This window comes from Anopheles coluzzii, chromosome 2 (assembly GCF_943734685.1).
Source record: "Anopheles coluzzii chromosome 2, AcolN3, whole genome shotgun sequence".
In the NCBI taxonomy this organism is placed as follows: Eukaryota; Metazoa; Arthropoda; class Insecta; order Diptera; family Culicidae; genus Anopheles; species Anopheles coluzzii.
The window spans coordinates 32,498,500-32,520,925 of record NC_064670.1 but is presented as its reverse complement, the minus strand read 5'-3'; the positions used below and the strand labels follow the sequence as shown (position 1 = coordinate 32,520,925).

Here is a 22,426-nt window from a genome sequence, read left to right as displayed (position 1 = left end):
ATCGGCAGTGATTAGTGACATCCGCCGGTGTCGGAATATGATTGAGGGAGGCTTCGTGTGAGATATGCAAATAGGTGCGAGATTTTCACTGCCTATGCATTCATTGCGCGTCTTCAGGTTGTTGCCAACATTGCTAGCCCGGTTCCCCTCATGATCCGGGTCATTTGTGTGGAGGAAGGTGTGGAATACAATAGTAATTAGAAAAAAAACACATACACACAAGACGGCATTAATGGGTATAATGATGTGTAAAGGAGGAAGCTGATCGATGTTAACAGCCCATTCGAAAGGGGAATGGTAGTTAGTACTACAACATTTTACTGTGAATCAGTATTGTTTAGGCGAACCAAACGTCAATTGGGACTGAAAATAGTTGACTACTGATTAACTTCTGACGGGTTGCTTCAGTGTCACAGTAGAGGCGAAAGAACTCCGTTGGAGCCAAAGGCTCTCTAAACTATTACAACAACATTCAGTGTCACAGCCATAGCCACGTCGTGAGAAATGTATGTCGCAATGTGTTCTTGTAAAATCCCGAGACCAACTGATAAATGACTATGACCCAAGGGTACCTTCTCAAGTGAAGATTGATGGAAAACTCTCAGCTATCAAGAGTTACTGTTAAGAGAGCCTAAAGAGTTTTCTGCCAAATTTTACGGAATAGACTCGTTTGTATCCTGTTCAACCTGGCGCTAGGTAGGGCTATCCGTGACGCGAGGGTAAACCCTTCGGAAAACATCTTTAGTCATCCTAGATCTTGCTATATGCTGATGGTATAGGCCTCATTGGGATCAAGCACAAACAGCAGAGGACCATCAGCAATACTACTAAAAATCCCGATATGCATTGGGATGACGAAACGCACAGGTGAACGCACTTTTGAAGCCATGATTTCACTTATCACGGGTTATAGAACCGACGAAATCTTCTTAGCCGCGTTGAAGAGGAAGATGCTCAGAAGGACTTTCGGTCCCATATGTGTAGAGGGAGATTGGAGCAGGCACCACAACGAAAAGCTATGGGCTGATCATGTTATTATACACATCAAGACCTATACCTCAAAATCCATCTGAGTTGTCCACAACAACAGAGAGGTAAGGCAAGACACAGGGTCAAGACGGTCACCGTAAGGATCGGGAGAAATAGATTGGCGAAAGAAGGCACAGGATAATAAACGAAAGCCTCAAAATAGGCAAGCAAGTAGGACTAACTTAAAATGCTACATTGTCACCAGTTTTTTATTCTAAAAGGTTCGTACGTCAAGTTCAGGCTCTCTAAAATCTATTCTTGCTCACAGTACGTAAATCAAGAATGAGTAGAAAATCTCGATACATTACCAATCTGCTCCTTCATTGCACTCAAATATTTAAGCTTGTAGTCTCGTTTAGGGCACGTTTTGTCATCTTAACAATCATCTCCCTTCTTCTTCTATTTGGCGTAACGTCTTACGCGGACATGCCGGCCTATACCAGTCATTCGAGACTTAATTCATTACCACGTATAGCCAAATAGTCAATCCTTGCTACGGGGGGACGGTCCATTCTAGGATTGAACCCATGACGGGCATGTTATTGAGTCGTTCGAGTTGACGACTGTACCACGGGACCGCCCAGCAATCATCTCCCATGATCTCTTATGGAAGAAACCCTTCTACTTGTGTTCTATTTTTTGTTTCCTTCCCAAACTGTCTCGCCGTATGATATAAGAGAATCGTGTATGCTATGATAAGTGTTTGCAAACATATTTTTGTTGCTAACACCGACACCGGATAAGTAAGTAAGTAACACTGACATCAATAGCATAAGTTTGCCGATTGAAATCTTGTCACGAAAGACAATGTTCGTCGCTGGCGTGATAATGAGAGGAATTTCCCCCTTTCTAATTGAACAAAAATGACGCCTGGATGAAATTTTTAGGAGCCAAGTGGAGTGGTTTTTAACAATGGGTGTATATTACAAATGTTGTCCAACATAGCTTTCGCTTGGCACAGCCTAGGTTCACGACCGTTCTATCGATGCACGGGAGGATATTACATTTTAATATCCCTTCACTCCCCTGGGTGTTTGTGTGTGTGGGAAGATCGTTAAAAGCAATCGAGCTTCTTTACTCCTTCCACGAAAGTTCCTCCTTGGGTGGTGGATACGTTCGACTCCACACAACAACATACATCGCCAAAGTGTTGGGTATTATAACAAAAAGCTAAATACTCTATTTATGGCCGGGAAGCACAAGCATCCGAACGCAATCGAAAAAGGATTTATCGCAAAATCCTCCCTCCCCTAAAGAGGTAGAAGGCACTACTGCAGGGGATCAAACAGAGCTTTTGTGCCGCATTTAGCCATTGGAACCAAAAGATTGACGGTAGACAGCAAGGAAGGTGATCGGGCGGTAACGCTTCTTACGCACAGCAAATGCCTAGAAGGATTTTGGCTTGATAACGCGCGTGTGTGAGTGTGTGTGTGTAAGATTGACGCACTTTGCCCTCTCTTTTGTAAGCTTCCAAGTGTAATAAACCACCTCTAGGGCCGCTCAATACATGAGCGAAAGAGCTTTAATTTACGCATTAGAAAACGTGGGCCCCATCCTATCGCCGTTGGCACAATGAAACAAAGCTTTGATATTCTTTTTCCTTGCTTCAGCATCGTGGGCATAAAAATGGGCTGGATGCAGGGATGGAATGACACGTCGTAACGGTATGTGCGATATTTTCAGCACACATTTTACATCACGCACACACACACACACACACACACACACACACACACATGTGCCAAGGTCATAGAAAACCGTAGCTTTTATATCAAGCAATGATAAAAGTGAAGCTTACGGAGGGTTTAGGTTGGGTGGTTATGGTGGTGCAGGAGAGAGTGAATGCCAGCAGCGAACGGAGCAAAACCATCAAGAACACCAAAGGCAGTTTGAATGGGACAGAATTCATTGAATGAGTGGCAAATGTTTTATAAAAGGTGCTCATTTATTTAAAAAGAGAAAGTAAACCACATCTTTACGCATTTTAATAAACAATTTCAGTTTTGACAAGGTTCGTGTTTCGTACACATTGTTCTATTACACTAAACATGCAACACATGATAACGAAACACACCACCAACACGGCTGTTGCGATTGCGTGCATATTACAAACCTGAGCAGAGATTCACTGCTGGAAACTGGCCAGCAACAGTTAGGGTTTCATAGCGTGTAATGATAATACATACTAGTGATGTGCTGTATGGAGCGCACTCACGACTCCGATCCGACTCCGACTATTGTTAGTCCGATTCCGATTCCGGCAAAATCCGAATCACTAGTTCCGCCCGGGGACGTAGTCGTCGGAAGTCGCCTGGAGTCGTCCGGAGTCGTCTGGAGTCGTCCGGAGTCGTTCGGAGTCGTCCGGAGTCGTATGGAGTCGTTTAGAGTCGCCCGGAGTCGGAATCGTCCGGAGTTGTCTGGAGTCGCTCGGAGTCGTTCGGAGTCGGAGTCGTCACGAGTCGTCCCGAGTCGTCCGGAGTCGTCTGGAGTCGTCGGAAGTTGTCTGAAGTCGTCGGAAGTTGTCTGAAGTCGTTCAGAGTCGTTCTCCGATTCCGTCTGTAGCCGATTCTGGAAGACTCCAGACGATTCCGAACGACTCCGAACGACTCCGAACGACTCCGAACGACTCCGAACGACTCCGAACGACACCGGACGACTCCAGACGACTCCGGATGAAGTCGAGGCAGGATATTGGTTCATCAGCGATAGCGCAAAGAGTAGCATAATTTTTGGCTGATGTTTTCATTGGGATTTTCTTTCTTTCTAATGGCAATGCTTGCAACAAGGAACTTTATTGTCCCTTGCCCAAAAAAATGTCCCAAAAATTCATACATAGCAAATAAAAAAGAAAAATATTTTAAAATTCGCTTCCCCCCATGACAGAGTGTCCATCTTTCCCAATTTGGTGCTGCGATGCTTCAATCATCGGGGTACAATATTTTATAATCGTTCTCATTGCAGTTCGTTCGCCAGATGTGTGCTTAATAATGATGACAACTCATTCACATAGCACACCCCGTTGAAAATACAATGTATTTAATTATCAACCATGCCCATGTTACCATGCGCAGTGTCCCTACATATTGCATACTTCGCCGGTGCTGCACAAATACAAACTCCACAAACAAGTTTAGTATAAGGGGGCACCCTGTTGCATGTGCATTATGTATTTCTTCAAATGCTTCTCCTTTCTTGGAAAACGGTACCGGTTTTTTCCACTACTTGTGCAAAAACGTGCAAAAATGTGCAACAAGAACGCAATCCACTGTGTCAGCATCCTTTCGTGCAATGATACGTATTAATTGATATTGTGCTCATCTTCGCGTTTTTGTTTCTTTTATTCCCTCGCTTTCTCCCTCCCGCTCTCTCTGTCAATCGTTCTATCAGCTGCGATCGAGCAAAGGGCCCTCCTTGAGGCAGTGCGCGCATGTGGATCGCGATCCGATCTCCGCGATACCTGCGCTTCTGCGCGTTGCTTTGTTATGCTGTGGTCATTTTCTTTTCTCATTTTCTGTGGCGTGAGCATTAGACATTATCTTCATCCCTTTGCCCATCGACTCTGAAATCGATGTCATTCTACACAGCTCCCTCTCTCTCTCCCCTTGGCTTGAGACGTGATTCGTCGTCGTAGGGTCACCATGCTACCTGCCCAAACCATCATTAACCGTTAAGCAGACAAAGATGCACCTTGTGCCCCCATCCCCGTCCGGGGAGCTCCAATGTGTACACGATAGGGTGTGTGTGTGTTCCTTACGCTTCCATCAGAGCAGGCACACAGACACACTTGCTGCAACATAAAACGTCCCGTTTCCCTAGAGGCCAGAGCAGCAACACACCGAGAACCTACAAATGGATGGGCTCTCTCGCACATCTCTCCGGTGGAGGATTTATAAATATAAATTTAAAGTAAATATAGCCAGCACTGTGTTTACACAGGCACCACCCGAGCCCCCCCCCCCGCGCTCTCGCGCTCCTTTTACCGTTCATTAACCCTTTCTGCTATGCTCTCTGTTCATCTTTGTTTCTCTCTGTTTCATTGCTTCGCCCTCCTGCGTAAGAAACGCTGACCGTAGTAGGTATAGTAGGGCAGGATGGTTCGAGTGGACGTGTTTTTGTTGTTGCTTCTGGTGGCTCGGCTCTGGGTGCACTCTGTTTGGGGCGGCCAGAGCAGCGTGTCTGCCCATTTGCTTGGCAACACAACACCACGGAACCATGCGGTTCTGGGCCCCATCGGAAAAAGCAGTGCCAAGACACACACACACGTACACCTACAGATGCGAAGGAAAATGGCAAAGGTTTAGAGTCGGGACTATCGGGATGTGATGTGTCCCGACTGCTTTAATAATCACTACACCGACAATTAGTACATTTTACTCGATCCTTCGACAGACTTGTTTGTCCATACCTAACAAGATAGGCACAGTCCATTTCCCAATGGATAATGTTTCTTTTCTTTTATTGCTTCAACGTTTTCTTTTCTTTTTATATTTTTGAATTTGCTATGAATAACTCATAACTTACCTTGCAGTATCTATCCTTGCTGTTGTACTTTGTCGCTTCACTCCACTGATTTGACGGTTAAGCTGCCGCCTAGCGGCTTGCTGCTGCTTCCCGAACTAAACACACGTCCTTGCAGTGCGACTGTGTTTGTCAAAGCTTGCGGCAAACTTCCCAAAGGTGTTGTCGTAATGTGCCGCCCGCTCGCTGTGTACTGCAGCAGTTGTCGCTGCCGTGCGTCGTGGTTCGGGTTTACGTTTGTTTATTTGTTTGTTTGTTTGTTGTCAAGCTACTTCACAAGGATTCACAAACGCGGGGCGGCAGCCGAGGTATTATTGTTTCGCGTGCGTGCCCTTCCCCCTCCCCCCACTTTCGCGGGTTTGTGATGCTGTTTCTTTGCTTCACTCTGCTACTACTTCGCTACACATCAAGCGTGAAAATGATTTGTTTGTCGATGCACAAAACACGCACACACACACACACATACAGAAATTCACGACGCACGACCGTTTGATTCATTTCCTCCTTCCTAAACCCCGTCTTGACGACTGCATGGGCAAAAACTGGCGATGGAAACACGTCGTCGGCCCACTTTCTCGCCAACTGGGGACCACCCCTTCCTCCTCCGCTGGGTCTCAACATCAACACGACGCCACCGCGCTCGCTGTGGCCGTTGGTTTTCTGTTTTGTTTCGGGCTCGGTGGTGTTGACGCTGCTGCCCCGCTGCGAACGCCTCCTACACAGCAACGGCAAACGGCAAGTAGCGTAGTAGCGCGGGATGCGACATGCACCAACACCATTATCGTATCATTGCACTACACACCCGTCGAACGGACAACCCCGCACAACACTCACGCGCACACGGTGCGGGGGGGGCTTTACGGCTTGACACATGCACACCGCGTCCATCGCCGGACGATGATGCCCATTGTTGTTGTTGTTGCTGTTGTTGCTGCTGGGACCATGGTCTCACCGTGCGGACAGACACGGGCACGCGGCGGATTCCATCTACTGCTGCAGCAAACGAGCGGTGGCCACCACACAACAACGGCACCGACGCGACGACACCACATTCACCTGATGCATACACAACAAAACGCTCGCACCCCACACATACACACACGCTTGGCAACGAAACAATAAGCCAAAGCGGAAACAGCTGCGCGAGGTGTGTCACATAACTTAAGAACTGATCTTTTTTTTATTGAAGAAACAAAAAAAAAACCTCCCCGTTGCACCTAATCACATCACGCACTCTGGCCGCACTTATACACTGTGACACGCACTCCTACACTTCAAGGAGTGATAACGCACACACGCGCAAGCACTGCATCGAACCATTTAGTGCTGCTTGGGCACGATTACAACTGTCACTTCTATTGCACTGTTGGTTGGAGAAGAAGAGTCGCGTTTATATTTACAATTGCACACTATTGCACCGGAGAAGAACAGCCTATAGAGGAGAGGGGGGTGGTGGTGGATTGCTGCTGCTGCTGCTCTGCTGGACTACTACTATATTTACAAACTCACGATACATAAACACAAACACACACACACACACTTATGCACACGCATCGTGTCACTGTACACTTTATAATCAAACAGCCAAACAACAGTTCACGTAGTAAACATCATCGGCCTGTGGAACGAAGGGAACGAGCAAACGGGGGAAAAAGGGATATAGCATGTTTAGTGTAACTTACTACTATAATGCAACCATTTATACATCACGTGCAGTTTTCACGGCACGTCGCCGAAAATAAACTCTCAATATGAATCCCAAACGACAGTTCTCTCTCACACACACAACGACGCTGTGCATGCTTGCCTTCCTAAGGTTATCTCCTACCACAGGATCTGCGAGAAACGGAAGTCTGTAATACGGTCTAGTGATGGGTAAAGTTGGCAAACATTCTGGAGTCGACTAATATAGGTCCGACCAGCATTATCCGGAGTCGTTCGGAATCGTCTGGAGCCGTCGGGAATCGCCCTAAGTCATGCGGAGCCGCTCGGAGTCATCCGGAGTCGTCCGGAGTCTTGTGAAGTCGTGCGTAGTCGTCCGGAGTCGCTCGGAGTCGGAGTCGTTTGAAGTCGTCCAGAGTCGTCCGGACTATGGTTGACACCGTCTCCGAACGACTCCGGGCAACTTCAGACGATTCCGGACGACTCCGAGCGACTCCGGACGACTACGCACGACTTCACAAGACTCCGACTTCGAGCGACTCCGGACGACTTCCAGCGACTCCGGACGACTTCCAGCAACTCCGGACGACTTCAAACGACTCCGACTCCGGACGACTCCGGACAACTCCTAGCGACTCCGGAAGACTGCGGACGACTCCGGCTCCGGGCGGAACTAGTGGTTCCGATTTTGCCGGCAACGGTATCGGACCAACAACAGTCGGAGTCGGATAGGAGTCGTGAGTGCGCTCCACAAATCACATCACTAATACGGTCTCCCGTCTGTCCTGTCAAGTGAAAACTAAATCCCAGCAAGCGACGAACGTTCAATTGCCCTATCAAGCAACAGCGGTTTTTTGTTTTCAGAACGCTCCCATACACCCAGCTCACGGGATGATGATGCTCTATGCTGCTTCGGCTGCCTTTCTCCCCATACATTCTCCGCAAGCACCACAGAAAAGGGCACAGAGAAAGAGCGCGCGCGTATTTTGTTGCCTTTATCGTGCATGTTGCTGCAACGACGTTCCAAAGCAATTCGAGCGCGCGCCCGTGTGTGTGCGAATGGGGTGAATCAAAGAGGAAGAACGATGACATCAGCTGCAGAGAGCAGCAAGATTCGTGATGGCGATCGCGAATTTTAACCGTACCAAACCATAGACACATCGACACGAACGAGCGGAAGGGGGTGGTAAGGGTGCAAGGTGGGATTATGGTACAACAAAGAGAACGCACAGGCCCCAACGCTAACTGCGATACAACAACCTCGGTATATATATGGAGTGATATAGAGAAAGAGAGAGAGAGAGAGAGAGAGCGAGAGAGCGAAAGAAAAAAAGAAACGGCAGCGGAAAAATCCGCCAAGTGTGTGCAGTGGTGTGTGCGATGATTTAGGGGGGAAAAAGCGATGGAGAAACCGATGATGGGTCACACTAGAACGGACGAGTCACATCAACACTGGCACTCACTGGAGGGACAAAGGCTCTGTTGAATATGTAAGTTTGGATTTACATTACAATCTAGTGCGCAGATTGGTTAACACTGGGAGGAGCACTTTTTTGATGTTGTGCCGTAACCTACCTCGAGGATTGGGTGAGGTATTACAGGCACAGGCAAGCCAGATGGAAGGTAGATTGGTAAAGCACGGACGGAGATGCTCTGGTGAGATTGTTGGAACGGATGTAGCAAAAATAAAGCATCCTACTAGATTAATTCTCAAGTTTCTTTGTTTGAGGTGTACGTGATTCCTATTTACACAAAAAATAAGGGAAAATCCACACATGACCAATGCTTCATTTGTTAACGATCAAGTGTAAGATCAAATCCGATTAAAAGTTCGTCGCTTAGTGTCAAATCTGCAATGGTAATATTTAGGTTTGTATACTAGCGCAAATAATACGAACTAAAACAGGTCATTATGATGCAGGGGTGCAAAAATGATGAAGATGGAAATCCGTGTGTTTCAGTGGTACGGATTTTTTATTCAAAGCAAAAAAATTACGCCCGCTTCTGGCACCATCACGTTATTCTTCAATTCTTTTTAATCATGTCTGCAAGAGCTTCGTAGCTGATGTACATGACTTGTCCTGGTCTAAGCACAACACACACGCGCGTTCATCAAGAGTCAGGTCGGATTAATATCGTTACGGCGCAGAACGACATTCGAAGGAGGTGTTCCCAACCAGCTCGCCGAAGCCGTTTGGCAACGAGCCCAGCCCACAGCGCTTGGTGGCGAATGTTCTTCATTTCCCTCCCATTCCCAACCGATGCAATTTCCTGATGGCCTTTTTTCCACCACGCGCAGAGACACTCTAATAATTAATCAAGAGAGCATTCCTTCCGTCAACCCGTTAGGATGTACACATCAGCATCACCACACACACCGGCAGCAGCTGGCACGCTACTCTACACAAGGCGTCACAGAGTAGCTGCCAACTACAAGACAACAAGAAGGAGAGAGAGAGAGAGAGAACGCGATCGAGAGACAGAAATGCGTCATAAAGGAATCGGTAGAAAAAGTTTCCATTCCACGTATGGAGGTTGAGACGATGCCCTTGGATCGTGATTCCTGTTCTTCTTGCCCATCGAGTGTAAGCCACCCCCCCTTGGACTGTCGCTCGCTGTCTCGGGGTGAAAATTGGTTACTCCTGTGATCGGATCTGGAAATAGAGTGAGAAAGAGAGAAAGGAAAACGGTACATTAATACACTTTATTACTCATTAATGCACGACCGATGTGTGTGTGTGTGTTAAAACATCAATTGCAGTGTGATGCATTCTTCATGTTTGTTTTTTGTTGTTGTGTTTCTTCATTCCCACGTTTTGCTGTTCTACTTCTTCACCGTCTACTATTTCACCGGACAACTGTGAGTGTTGGATGCACTACAAACAACCCAAAGAGTAGAGGCATGTTTACGCTGCCAACACAAACTTCCACTGGCAAAGTTTACACAAACGCAACCCCATCGAACAGAAAACGGATCACAAAAGAAATGGCAAATGGTCGCGATGTCGAATCACTGGGTGGAGGAGTGGTAGAAGTGGGCGGCGGAAGACAGAAGGGTTGAGTTCTCGCGATCGGTAAAATGGTTGACTAACAACGGCGGAACACCACGATACGACATCTGGACGTTCGCGCGCCAGCTCTTTCTCTCTCTCTCTCTCTCGCTTTATGTGTCCCACTGCGACCGAGTTCTTGTAGTGCTGGCTTTACGCGTTGGGAATGGTGGTTGGGGCTCAGTTTCATTTAATTGCACTTCTTTCCCGTTCACTGCGCAACGGCGCTCCACACTATTGTGTGTCATTCTTTTGTTTGAGATGCCCCTTTCCATCAGTCCGTGCTGCAGTGCCAGAGCAGGATGAATCAATGTAGCGCACGCAAAGCGGGTTTCTGCACTCAACCGTATACTACTACTACCTCTACTAAACGATTCATTTCAGTCGACACAAAGCGTAAAAACGGGCACGGGCAGCAGCATGCCGCAGAAGATTTGTTGGTATTTTCCCTTTTAAAAATACATATCGGTGTGTTTTATTGTTGCTCTCGGGTAGAACAGACGCCAGTGCTAGAGCAAAGCTAATAGTAAATACCATTACCTAACATCATTACGCAAATTGCCCGCCATCCCGGGAAAATACAACAAAAAATGGCACCCGTGGGTCCTTGACGTCTTTCTTCACGCTGTGAAAGTGTGCAGAGCCGAGACGCTCTTAAAAAACGTGACCGGGAAATGTTGACCTTTTTTTTTTGGCTAAAACATTTGCCTACAAAATCTTCGCTGCTCTCGCGAATACCTTCCCATCCACGGGGTAGATTAGTGACACGTATGTGTGTGTATGTTTGTGTCAGTAGTTACTACTGTCAGGCAAAACGCGGAGTCAGCACAACATCGCACACAGGCACAGCCGCGTTGTTCATTAGCAAACGCGAGGCACAACACGCCGCCGCTAAATGCTTGCTGCGCGTTGTTTTCGGTAGCTGCCCCCCAAAAGGTTACTACACTAAACCAAATTCGTGAAATTCACCACCAAAAAGGCGGCAAAGTGTGGCAGTAATGGTAGGGGGGAGGGGGGGGGGGTGCATCAAACACCAACATAACGCGCGCAAGCTCTGCTGGTTTCAATGTCAACTCATCAATGTCAACGGTTAAGATAAAGGACAAAGTGAGGCCCCGTTGCCGCACGGCCACGTTTGTATACACACACAAATAACACTGCCGCTGCCGCCGAGAGCTTTTCCATTAACGCTACTGTTTTGCTTTGGCACAAGACCACAGACCCGTGCCAGCCCAGCCAGAGAGCGACTGAGCTGATGACGTAAACCAAACAGAGGGTGGTCGTCGGCGGCAAACGAGAGTTGAGCGTCCTGCTTAAACGTAAAAAAAACTGTGTGATAAAAGCAAACTAATGTCCGTTTTGCAATAAATTTGTTCATCAGTTGGCAATGTTTATAACATTGCAGCTTGAAAGCGCGGGAAGGGACGATTTTCATCACAATTTGACAGCTTTGTAGTGTTATGGCATTATGGCTACATGTTTAGTATTTTTATCACATCATCTAATGCCCATTCTCCTTTGAATTTAACGCCCAAATTCTTTCCATACTCTTCCACACTCACCAGTTGAGACATCGCCTCGAACCACACATAGTAAGCAGCACTCACGTGCGTCACCGAGCGCACGGTAAACAGCGCCATCTGTCTCGCAAACGAACGTGGCGGCCATACCGAGCGGTGAGGCAAGCGCTGCTGCTGAGAGATGGCAGAAACGTTTACACTACACCAAGGCGCACACAGTGGCGGCGGTGGCGACGGCGGCGAGGGATATCAATGTAACGTGTTTCCATTCACAAGCAGCGATACATTTCGGTAGAACAAACACACTGTACACGAACGCGCGCTGTAGACGATCGCAAATTGTGAACCGTGCGCTGATGAAGGGTTAGGGTTGTAGCTGTAGAACACAACTCGAACACATAGCTTTTTGTGTTGGGTTTAAACTGGTGTGCGCAAACACACCAACGCCACCGCACAGTGGGGTGTATGTGAGCGTTGGGGGGCGAATTTAAGATGGTATATTTAATTAGTATCGATTGACAATGTCAAAGCATTTTATTCGTATTAAAGATGTTTAGCCAATTTCATGGTTTCAGGACATTTCGTTTTAATTTAATTATTAAAGCAACTATTTATGTAGTTTATACATAGAAGCTACATTGTATAAACACCTTTAGAAAGGTACGTTATTCTTCTTTTACATTATGTGCACGTATTGAAATTAATTTGCCTTGTTACAAATATATTATGAACACAATTATTGTTTAGAATATTGTTTGAGAATCACTTTTAACTGTGATCTTTTGTTGTTTTAACCTCCTCAGAACTTGAATTCGACATTTTTTAAAGCTTTTGTGACAAAAAAAATTTCGTGTCAAGAATTTAATTTAGCATTTTAGAAATCAGTATTTGAAGATATGATAAGGAAATTAAATATGTAAAGAACAAAGCAAAAAATGTTTTTCCTAATTACTTTTGGAGTATTGCTTGTAGTAGCTATCTACCTAGAACTCAAGAATGACACCATTCAAAACTTCTATGAAGCAACGTAAGGTACAATTGCTGAGCAGAGAAAATCAAATAAAATGATAAATTATATAATTATTATTATGGTGACGCCATCTGGGTGTCCAACATAGTACTTAAATTCTGAGCGATCGCACTGGCCGATAAAACTAGGGTCTATATTAGTGGTGCGTAAATCTAATTCAGATTCATGAATCTGAATTAATCTTTGAAATGATTGAAAGAATCTGAATGTCGGTTGGCAAGATTCATGAATCTGAATTAATCTTTGAAATGATTGAAAGAATCTGAATGTCGGTTGGCAAGATTCATGAATCTCAAAAGATTCATATATTTCGAAAGATTCACGAATCTCTAGGGATTCATAAATCTCCAAAGATTCATAGAACTTCAACATCTTATTATTCTTCTTATTGACGCAACAAATTTGGCATGCCAGCCTATCCAGGTTTTCGAGACTTCTTGGCAAGCACCGCGCATCCGGACAGTTTATTATGCTACGCGGAGACGGTCCATGCGAGGCTTGAACCCACGATGGGCATGTTGTTAACTTGTGATTCTAAAGATTCATGAATCCCTGGAGATTTATGAATCTCGTATCACTCATCACTGAAGACTCATATGAATGAATCACAACGAAAGCATCAATAATCAATATTTGCTGTGCTAACTAACAAAACACACGAGCAGAACATTGAAAAGTCCGTCCAACGCGCTGAGGTGAACCACTGTGCACTATTTAGAACCAATGGCCATTCCGAGCAACTCGTACGATGCACGGTGGTATCGGTGTAACGCTATCCGTCGTGTTTGAACGGTGGCTTACACACCAGTAAGTCTACCGACAATAATTGGCCATGCGATAGTTATTGCGAGCCAACAATCACAATCAGCAACAGCCGCGGGCAAGAGACGAACGCGCAACTAATCAAATATCAACCGCCATCAAACACACATCGATAAGGATGATGATGGTCGGCTGATTGAAATGTCGGGGAACTGCCGCCTGCAGCAGCAAACAGCAGAGAGAGCCGCGCCGCTTACTGGTGACGCGTTTTTTGTTTGCGCGACTGTGAGACTGTCCACGGTACTCGTGTGCTAGAGTGTGCGCCCACGTTACACGCTTAAGTAACGCTTGTTAGTCGCCGCAGCGCGGGCGATGATCATCGCGCGTCTCGTCGTCGTTATCTCGCCGCTTGCAGCTGGTCTGTTATCTTGCTCGACCACCCCCCACCCTTCTCCCTACGGTAGCTTATGGTAGGTGAGTAGTGGATTTGACAGCTGTGTTTGACTCGCTCGTCGTGGCCTTTCTTTTCCTTCTTCCCTCTCCACTGACCATCGTCCCGTCATCCCGTACACTTCGAAAACGACAGTTGCCACGGTCAAGACTAAAAGTAGATGGATCGTTTCCAACGCTTTTTTTTTGCTTCTGTTTATTCCCTTTTAAACCACCTCAACCCCCCCCCCCCTACCACCCCTTTCCTTCTTCTCCTGTCGGTGGCCATCGTTCCCCGGACGGAGAGTTGCAAGGGAGCTGCGATTGCATCGGACGCGCGCGTTTGAAGAAGAGGCGTCTCCGTGTACAGCGAGAGTCACACGTCCCTAGTATGCGCTTTGTTTGCTCACTCTATCGCAAAAGGAAGTGTAGAGAGAGAGAGAGAGAGGAGGTGCTGGTGCGGTGTTGGTGTGCATCAATTTCATTGAGCTGATATATTTGTGAAGCGATTACTGGCTGCAGTCGGCAAAGAAGGAAGAGGGGTGGAGGAAGTGCAAACCGATGGTCGTTAGTTTGCTCGGAACAGTCGTTAGTTGCACGGTAACAAACAAACACAGCTGCTGGGATGGTGTATGGCCGATTACTAAAAGAGTACCCCAGCCATTAGGGGTTACGTTCGAGGTTTAGAGCAGGCTTCAGGACCGCTGACGGGCAGTAAAGGTAGTTAAATATGAATATTGTGTTGTTACAGGAATCGTTAGAGGGTAGTGGTAGTTTCTGGATGATCAAAACAGTTAAGAAGATAAGTTTAGTTTTAATTCATTGTATGTCGCCACGGAAATATATTGAGATGTTTTGTAACAAAAACAAAAACAAGACTAACAACATTAACACACAATTTTCAAACTAAATGCTCTAAAACTAATATATAATTAATAAGGTGATATTTGTTTTTATTACTTTTACGAAATAACAATGAGAAATATTATTTACTTTGGGTTATAAGAAAAAAAATCAGTTTTATTATTTATTATTTTGTACATATGTAGCTTGCAATACTCTGTTTTTATTGTATTTTTTTTAATTTTTAAATAATTTATGTAATATTGGTTTTACAGGGGTTTCCAAGTCAGTTTCGAATGTAAACGTTGTTATTCACCGCATGCAAAATGTTGTTTCACATCGATCTGACATTTCATTTCCATTACAATAATTTTTAATTTCTACAGCATGATTTTCAACACGACTCAAACTGGATTGAGCTTGACAGTTCTTTGTTATGTGTTGAAAATCATGTGTTGAAACTGAAATTTCATTTTGAAACAAATAAACCATTTGACAGCTGTTGACAAACATCTTGGATGCGGTAAATAAAAATGTTTATATTCGAAACTGATTCGGAAAACCCTGTACATAGAAAAGGCAAAATTTAAAATAAATCATGCAAATTTAACAACCAAAAAAAATTAATCACCATTTTCCATTGCTTAACTTAAAACAGTCAAATTGCGCAATATTTTGATGAATTGGAAGAAGAGTTTAAGTAAAGCGAAATAATAACAAGATCACTTTTTTGTATTATTTGCTTGATTTTTCATCTAAAATAATAAATTATGAGGTTATTTTGAAAAGAAATTTCCTTTCTAGTTATCCGTCACAGACTAAAATATTATTTTGTTGTATCACAATGCTTTGCGCAAAAAAAATCGCCTGCCCACACACACAATCAATGTGATCGAACACGCTGGAACTGGCCACCAATGAAAAAAAAAACGGCAGCAACGCGAAAATGATAGCCCTCCGCTACACGCACCGCCGCCGAATCTATTTACATAAGCCCGAGCGAGAATATGCTCCAAAACTAACCGGTTTTCACTCCACTCGAATGCTAAAAATGTCTACCGAAGCCACCACGAGGATAGCAGCATTGCTTCACAGAGCGTGGGTACCTACGACGTCTGGGGGGGATCTTCTTCTCGGCGACAGTGTGAAGTGAGATCATAAATGGGGAGTTATTTTCGCGAAATTCTTCCAAAACACGACGCGCGCCTGTATGTGTGTGCGTGTGTGTGTGTGCGTGTGGAGAGAGACAAACCGTGACGGATCTCCACCGATTGGATCATGGGGAGCTTGAGCTGGAACAGCAGCAGTAAATGCTGCCGCTGTTTTTGTTTGTCCTCAAGCTAAATTAAAATTGATTACCCTTATTTAGGCAATGGAACGAGTTTATAAAGTAGTGGAACAAACCTCAAATTACCATTGAAGCATACCTCGTTCTTCCCCTTGCAAAATGAAATCTTACTCCATACGCTCCACATTAATGTATGATCGAACCATTATAACGCGGTTTGCGACAACATTTTTATGCTCCACAAAGCTAAATTCACACAGTACACACACGCCAACATCAGCGTCCTTGCCATTGACACTCCGAAAAAAAAACGTGCCAAGCGTCCCGCCGCATCTCAAACGGTAAGGAGAGAAAGAGAGAGAGAGAGAGAGAAGTGCGATGAAAAAAGCGAAGAATAAAACACTCCACCATACATTTACACATCCACCCCATCCCCCCATCCGTGTGTGTATGTGTGTGTGTGTGTGTGTGTGTGTGAAAGAGCGCAAATCGAACACTTTACAACCACACTGCAAGGGGTGCAGCAACAAACACAATGATGAGGGGAAGAATCCACCGATGGTGGCGGCTGTGTGTAGTGTAGAGGCAAGGAGGAAGCCCCGCGAAGATAACGACCCGCGTCACCGCATGCAACCCCCCCCCCCACCAAAAAAAAACGAGGAAGATGGCGGGCGCGTGCGGTACTGTCAAGATTCACCACCCCCAACAAGCCCACACTACACTCCCCCGACACACACACAAGATGATGATGATGCTTATTCGCTGCTGCATTGGCTACTCCGTCCACCATTGCGCTTTGCAAAACTTTGGCGACTTTTCACGGTTCTCGGTCGTGAAAACAGAAGCTACACAGCCCCTCCCTCTTCCACTTCCCATTAAACCTCACCACCAAAACTCTCTCGTTGCTTTTATCCATTCATGCTTGCGCTGTGATTCCGTGTCTCTTTTTCGCTTTCGCCTTGGTGAATGGGGTGGTTTAGGGTGGCTGAAAGTGGGGAAGGGGTTATTGCTCTTCACTTTTCACAGCTGCCCTTCATCCCCTATCTGCTCTATTCGATGATGATGGTTGCGAATTTTTTCGCGAGCTATCATTCTCTTTCCGATTTTTATCCGCTCGCCATTTCGTTCTCTCACACTCTCTCTCTCTCTCGTTTTGATACTCGTTTGGGGCACTGTTGGGGAGTGAATTTATTCTTTCTTATCGTGATTTTTTTGTTTGCTTCGTGTGTAGAGGGTTCCCTGCGAGCCGCATAGAAAGAGAGAACGAGTGCCCCTTGAGCCTTTTGTCTTTTTCAACCAAAGAAAACACATTTTCAACGCGCGTCCACGACTTGGGCAAGGAGATCGTTTCCCGTACAATCGATTGCACCACGGCATCATGGAGGACCGCGGCCATTACCTTCCCCGTGTACTGAAATCGTGATATTGTTGAATGGAATTCAACATCTCTCTCTCTCTTGCTCCTTCTCTCTCTCTCTCTCTCTCTCTTGCCCTCTAGGTAAACAAAGAGTTTGTTGTCGCTGTTGCTAGGTTAACACCGACATCGTAAAGGAGCGAATCGCCCCTGCAGAGACATACAGACGTCACTCAAGGCCATACGTATGGCCACAGCTGGTACAGGGGAAGGTGTTGCTTTCCATTAAGTATCATTTAGCGAAAAATAGGGAATGTATCCCAGAGCAAGTCATATTAAACGAAACATAACACCACTAAATAGCTCAATTAACTAACGCTTGTTACGACAAATGTAGCACCGTTTATTTGCAATACATTCCAATCACTATCAGCCATTTGTAATCGCTGACTTCGGTTTCTCTCTCCCTCTCTTTCTTTTTCTCGATCGAATGAACGAACAATAAATGCAACCTAGGGCAAGTCTTGCCGATAAAGAAGGTTGACATTTAATTCATAAATGTTTCAAAGATCAACTACAAACGTGCTGTCTATCGGAATCTATCGGAAAATTCTTCAAAATACAACATGCATCCCTCGAGATTTTGTAATTTGCTATTATGGAAAACATATATTTAAAAAAAGCCAACCAAACAAACAAAATAAATACTACTACACATATACCATTTGTGTGCCGTGTATTCAGTGTCAAGGGTTTATCGCCCGGTTGGTCGGTCGATAAGTTTGGGTTGGATGCCCTGCTTCATTGCGCGGCTCTGACTGCAAAAGTCAGTTTGAATGAGACACATTATTTTCACCTTCACAATATCACGATTCGGTGTGTGATGCTTGTCAGCGTGTGTGTGTGTGTGTGCTAGTGATTGCTTATCGTTTTGTAAATAACCGCACTTAAGCAGCATAAGCATCCCATCGTTCAGGCCGAACGAGACACACACACACACACACACACATCGAGGGAAATAATAAAGGCTCGATTTATCGAGCAAACGAGTATTTGGACGGACCAGTTACACATCCATCACTATTGCCGTTTTGTAGAGACAATAAGTTGCCATCTTTTATGCAGAACCTCATAACATCTAATACGTATGTTACAAACACACATCAGTTCAGCATCATTTCCCACAAACGAGATCGCCTTAACGAGCCAATAAAGCGGAGATCTCTGTACTGCAAACAATAAGACTTCTCTCCCGGTCAAGTGTTTTTCATCCTTCCGGCTACAAGAACAAACACACAAGGGCTGTTGTTTCAACGCTTCGCTCGCCGTGGGTTTCGGGGCTGCTGACGAAATCATCCACCACCTCCTTCACCAAGCCATCAATCTTTCCGCGTGTACCATCATCGCACCAAGCACCGCACGTATCGATTGATGCAGATAAAACAAACAACACATCAGTGGTGGTAGAGTTGTTTTAAGGTCTAAACGAAAAAGAAACGTGTGCCGTTTTTTTTTGGCAAACGCAGATTTAGCAGCTGCTGATTATGTTCTTTACACATACATTGCTGTTTACACCGTTCGGCAACAGAGAGAGAGAGAAAGAGAGTGAGAGAGAGAGAGAGAGAGAGAGAGAGAGAGAGAGAGAAAGGGGAGCTTATTTGGTGTGCATCAAACACATACCACCACAAGGTCGTTGCGTTAAACCAGCCAAGTAAAGCCCACAATACACTCAAACCGGATACAGATAAGGAGTTGTTTCGTCGCTTTTTTTTAAACCTCCCAATATTTGGTAGGACACAACGCTTCGTACAACATGATACGTGGTTTGTGTAATTTTTACTGCCTGTTTCATCAGCAGCTTGCACCAACAACCGAACACGATAAAGGGCGTTTCGATTGGACACGATTGATAGCAAATCATTCTGCTTATCGGTGTCCCGGACCATTGACAGCTGTCATAGAGCGGCACAAATACGTCGTGATTCAAACGGGGGTTGCAATTCTTTTATCGTAAATTGCAAAGAAAACTGTAACAAAAAAAAACGTCCGTCTCAGACGTTCCATATAGCACCATCGACGACCGCGACGACGACCAATCCACACCACAAACCAGTAATGCAATCAATGAACACAATGTTGGAAATAGATGAATGAAAACGACTTCACCACACCATGCCATGTGGGTGGTGGCGGAGCAGGTAGGGTGGTGGTGCTTTCTCAAAAATAAAAGCACGAAACGTTTAAAAGCAAGGCACGAAGAAAAACCACGCTAGAAACAATTCGGAAAGCGCGAAGATAGCTGCTGGAGCTCCGTTGGTTGCTGTTGCTGGTGCGCTACACTACTGCCCACTCCTCGGCACCTGCCAGCCTGCGTCTTGGCTGTCCTTTTTTTTCAAGCGTGAACACCGGCTCGTGTATGTTGTGTTGTGTGTGATGAAAAACACATGGCCGTCGAGAACTGTTCCCCGTCGCAGACAGTTTGGAAGTGGATGGGTGGGTGGGTTGGTGGGTTGTAGTAGCAGGGAGGCGGCGTTCGCCGCTGTATCGCCACAACCCTGCGAGTGTTTCAGTATCGTCTTTGGGTGTTGTGGGTGTAAGTGTGTGTGTTTGTTATGTGTTCATTGATAATTTTGCTACGAGACACACACTCACACGCGTGTGATGCCACAAGACTGTAAAGTCGTTGGGTATAAGAGGGAGGGGGAAGGGGTTTGTGCACCATCGTTTGTAGTAATATTAATGTTAGATCAAATGGGTACAGAATAGTGATGGGCAAAATGAATCTAAACCTCAATCGAATCCCAATCGAATCGCAATCCCAATCCCTATCAGAATCCCAAACGAATTGCAATCCCAATCCCAAATAGAATCTCAATCGAATCCCAATCCCAATCACAAAGGTATCTTTTAGGGATTCAAATCCTACAAGCGGGATCCGATCCGATCGAATCTTTCTAGGGATTGAATCTTCAAAACTTTCAAATCCTGAATCTCCCAACACTAGTACAGAAGCACCCATTTAATGATTTTGTTTATTATTTCGTCTCATTATAATAGACTTATTTAATTATTGCTTTCCTAAGATGACATTTGATTTAATGTGCCCATGTTTGCCAATTTATAGTCACCCATGGGAATACCTTTTTACCCCTTTGGATTAGATCCAACATGCGCCACACACAAAGAGCGTGGGTGATCTGTCTGTACGACGTGCGATGATTAATTCTAATTATTGTGCAAAATAACCCCCCGGCTCATTGGAGAACAGTTTAAGGTTCATCCCATGATGGCACGATCTGCAGCACATCACGCGATGATTCACACAATCACCCAATGCTACACACAAATCAAACCGTTCAAAACGACGTAATAGTGAAATCTCTCTAAGGTGAATCTTCAAGGGACCGTCTGCTTAGAGAGATATTCTTGTTGAGGAAAACTAATGAAGAAAAAAAATGGCATCCTTTCACCAATATTTTTGTGAACTGTCACCAAAAAAATCGTCTTAAAGAATTTCGGTGTCCAAATCGCGTATGCAGTTAGAAGGAATTTTTCTTGGAGAGACATAAAATGTATGCAATATGACGGGACCATCAAAATCTTCATCGTAAAGAAACAGTTCGTTTGTTCTTTGTTCGGGGAAGGTTGGTACATTGATGAGAGCGAACCTAAAAGTTGGTATGTCGCTCGCAGCGCTTGGGGTGATGCCGCACTGGAGGAAGCAAACGATGATCTATATTACTTCCAACCTTCATCCAAATTCACCGGAATTATGTGTTAGCTTTCGGAAGGATTTTTGAATGTTTGGCAAATTGTTAGAAACGGTGTCGCGTTTTTTATTTGATGAACATTTGTGCAACTAAAAATAAATTACAAGCTAATGTAAAAAAAGACTTCATATCCCGCTATGATTCACTGGCATTGCAAATAGCAGTTACCAATAGAGGATCGAGAGGTAAATGGCACCCGGCTGTAGAAGTGCTTGCCCTCGCTCCTCTATCTCCGACCTCCCCTTTTTATTGACCAATGAAAGTGAGGCATCCCCGGGCGCTACGGACGGTTGGACACGCGCGCAGGAAAGGGTTGCGAGATCAATCGATCACACACAGGCACACATCAAATGGGACGATGATGTAACGTCATTAGAAGTCATTCTCGTTCTCGACAAAACCCTCGTCGCCATCGTCGTCAATCGCCACAACAGAGCGCCACTCTCCCACACCCCGCCAATGGCAATGAACCGTGGCGACCTCGCGCGCCGCTTAACACACTGTTCCGGTGCGACCACACCATGACAATTATGAGTCACTTGGGTGGCATATTATACACGCCGATGTGTAAATTAGCATATGCATTTGTCCTGTGTTTTTTCTTCCTTTTCCAATTGTTTGTTTTTTTTTCAATATAATTTTGTGACTTTTAATTCCATACAGTGAAATAATGAACCCGCTTGGGTTGGTGGTGTTCCAATATATTCAATTTATGAACTACGGACGGAGCGCACGCCAGGGAGGGTGGATTAAATTCTAGCAAACTCAATTCAACACTGGGCGGAGGTAGGCAAACATTATTGTAAAAGTTTGACATTTGATGAATGGTATATTCACACAACACAGAACGGTTTCAGTATGGGCGAGGGCGCACAGGCGCGATGGAGAAATTGACACATTTCCGAGAAGGTTCCATAGTTTATTTACTGCTTCACCTGATAACAGGCGCAACTTTTGGCGACCAAGTAGGCTGGCTGTTGGTAGAGACGCACCATATTTCCGGCAATCTGCATAGGCGGAATGGTTCCGTAGGACGTTGGTGTAAAGTAAATATCAATTTTCGACCCATTATTCGCACAAGCGCATCCCTTTTTCTCCGAATGCCAGTCCCCGTGAGTGTCACCTTTGCGTCAGTGGCCAACCAAGCATAAATCAGCTCATCAGAAATGCT

General features: G+C 45.3%; 1 protein-coding gene across 12 annotated transcripts in view; it reads right to left on the bottom strand.

Annotated features, from left to right (window-relative positions):
* Positions 1–22,426, bottom strand: part of LOC120950590 (putative transcription factor capicua) — a 53,741-nt gene that overhangs the window by 21,688 nt on the left and 9,627 nt on the right. For 11 of the 12 annotated variants that reach the window (XM_040368745.2, XM_040368746.2, XM_040368748.2 and 8 more), the window contains exon 2: positions 5,551–7,165. The gene's annotated coding sequence lies outside the window, so the exon portion shown is untranslated. The remainder of the gene's footprint in view (positions 1–5,550; positions 7,166–22,426) is intronic. The other variant, XM_049605991.1, reaches the window with a different exon arrangement.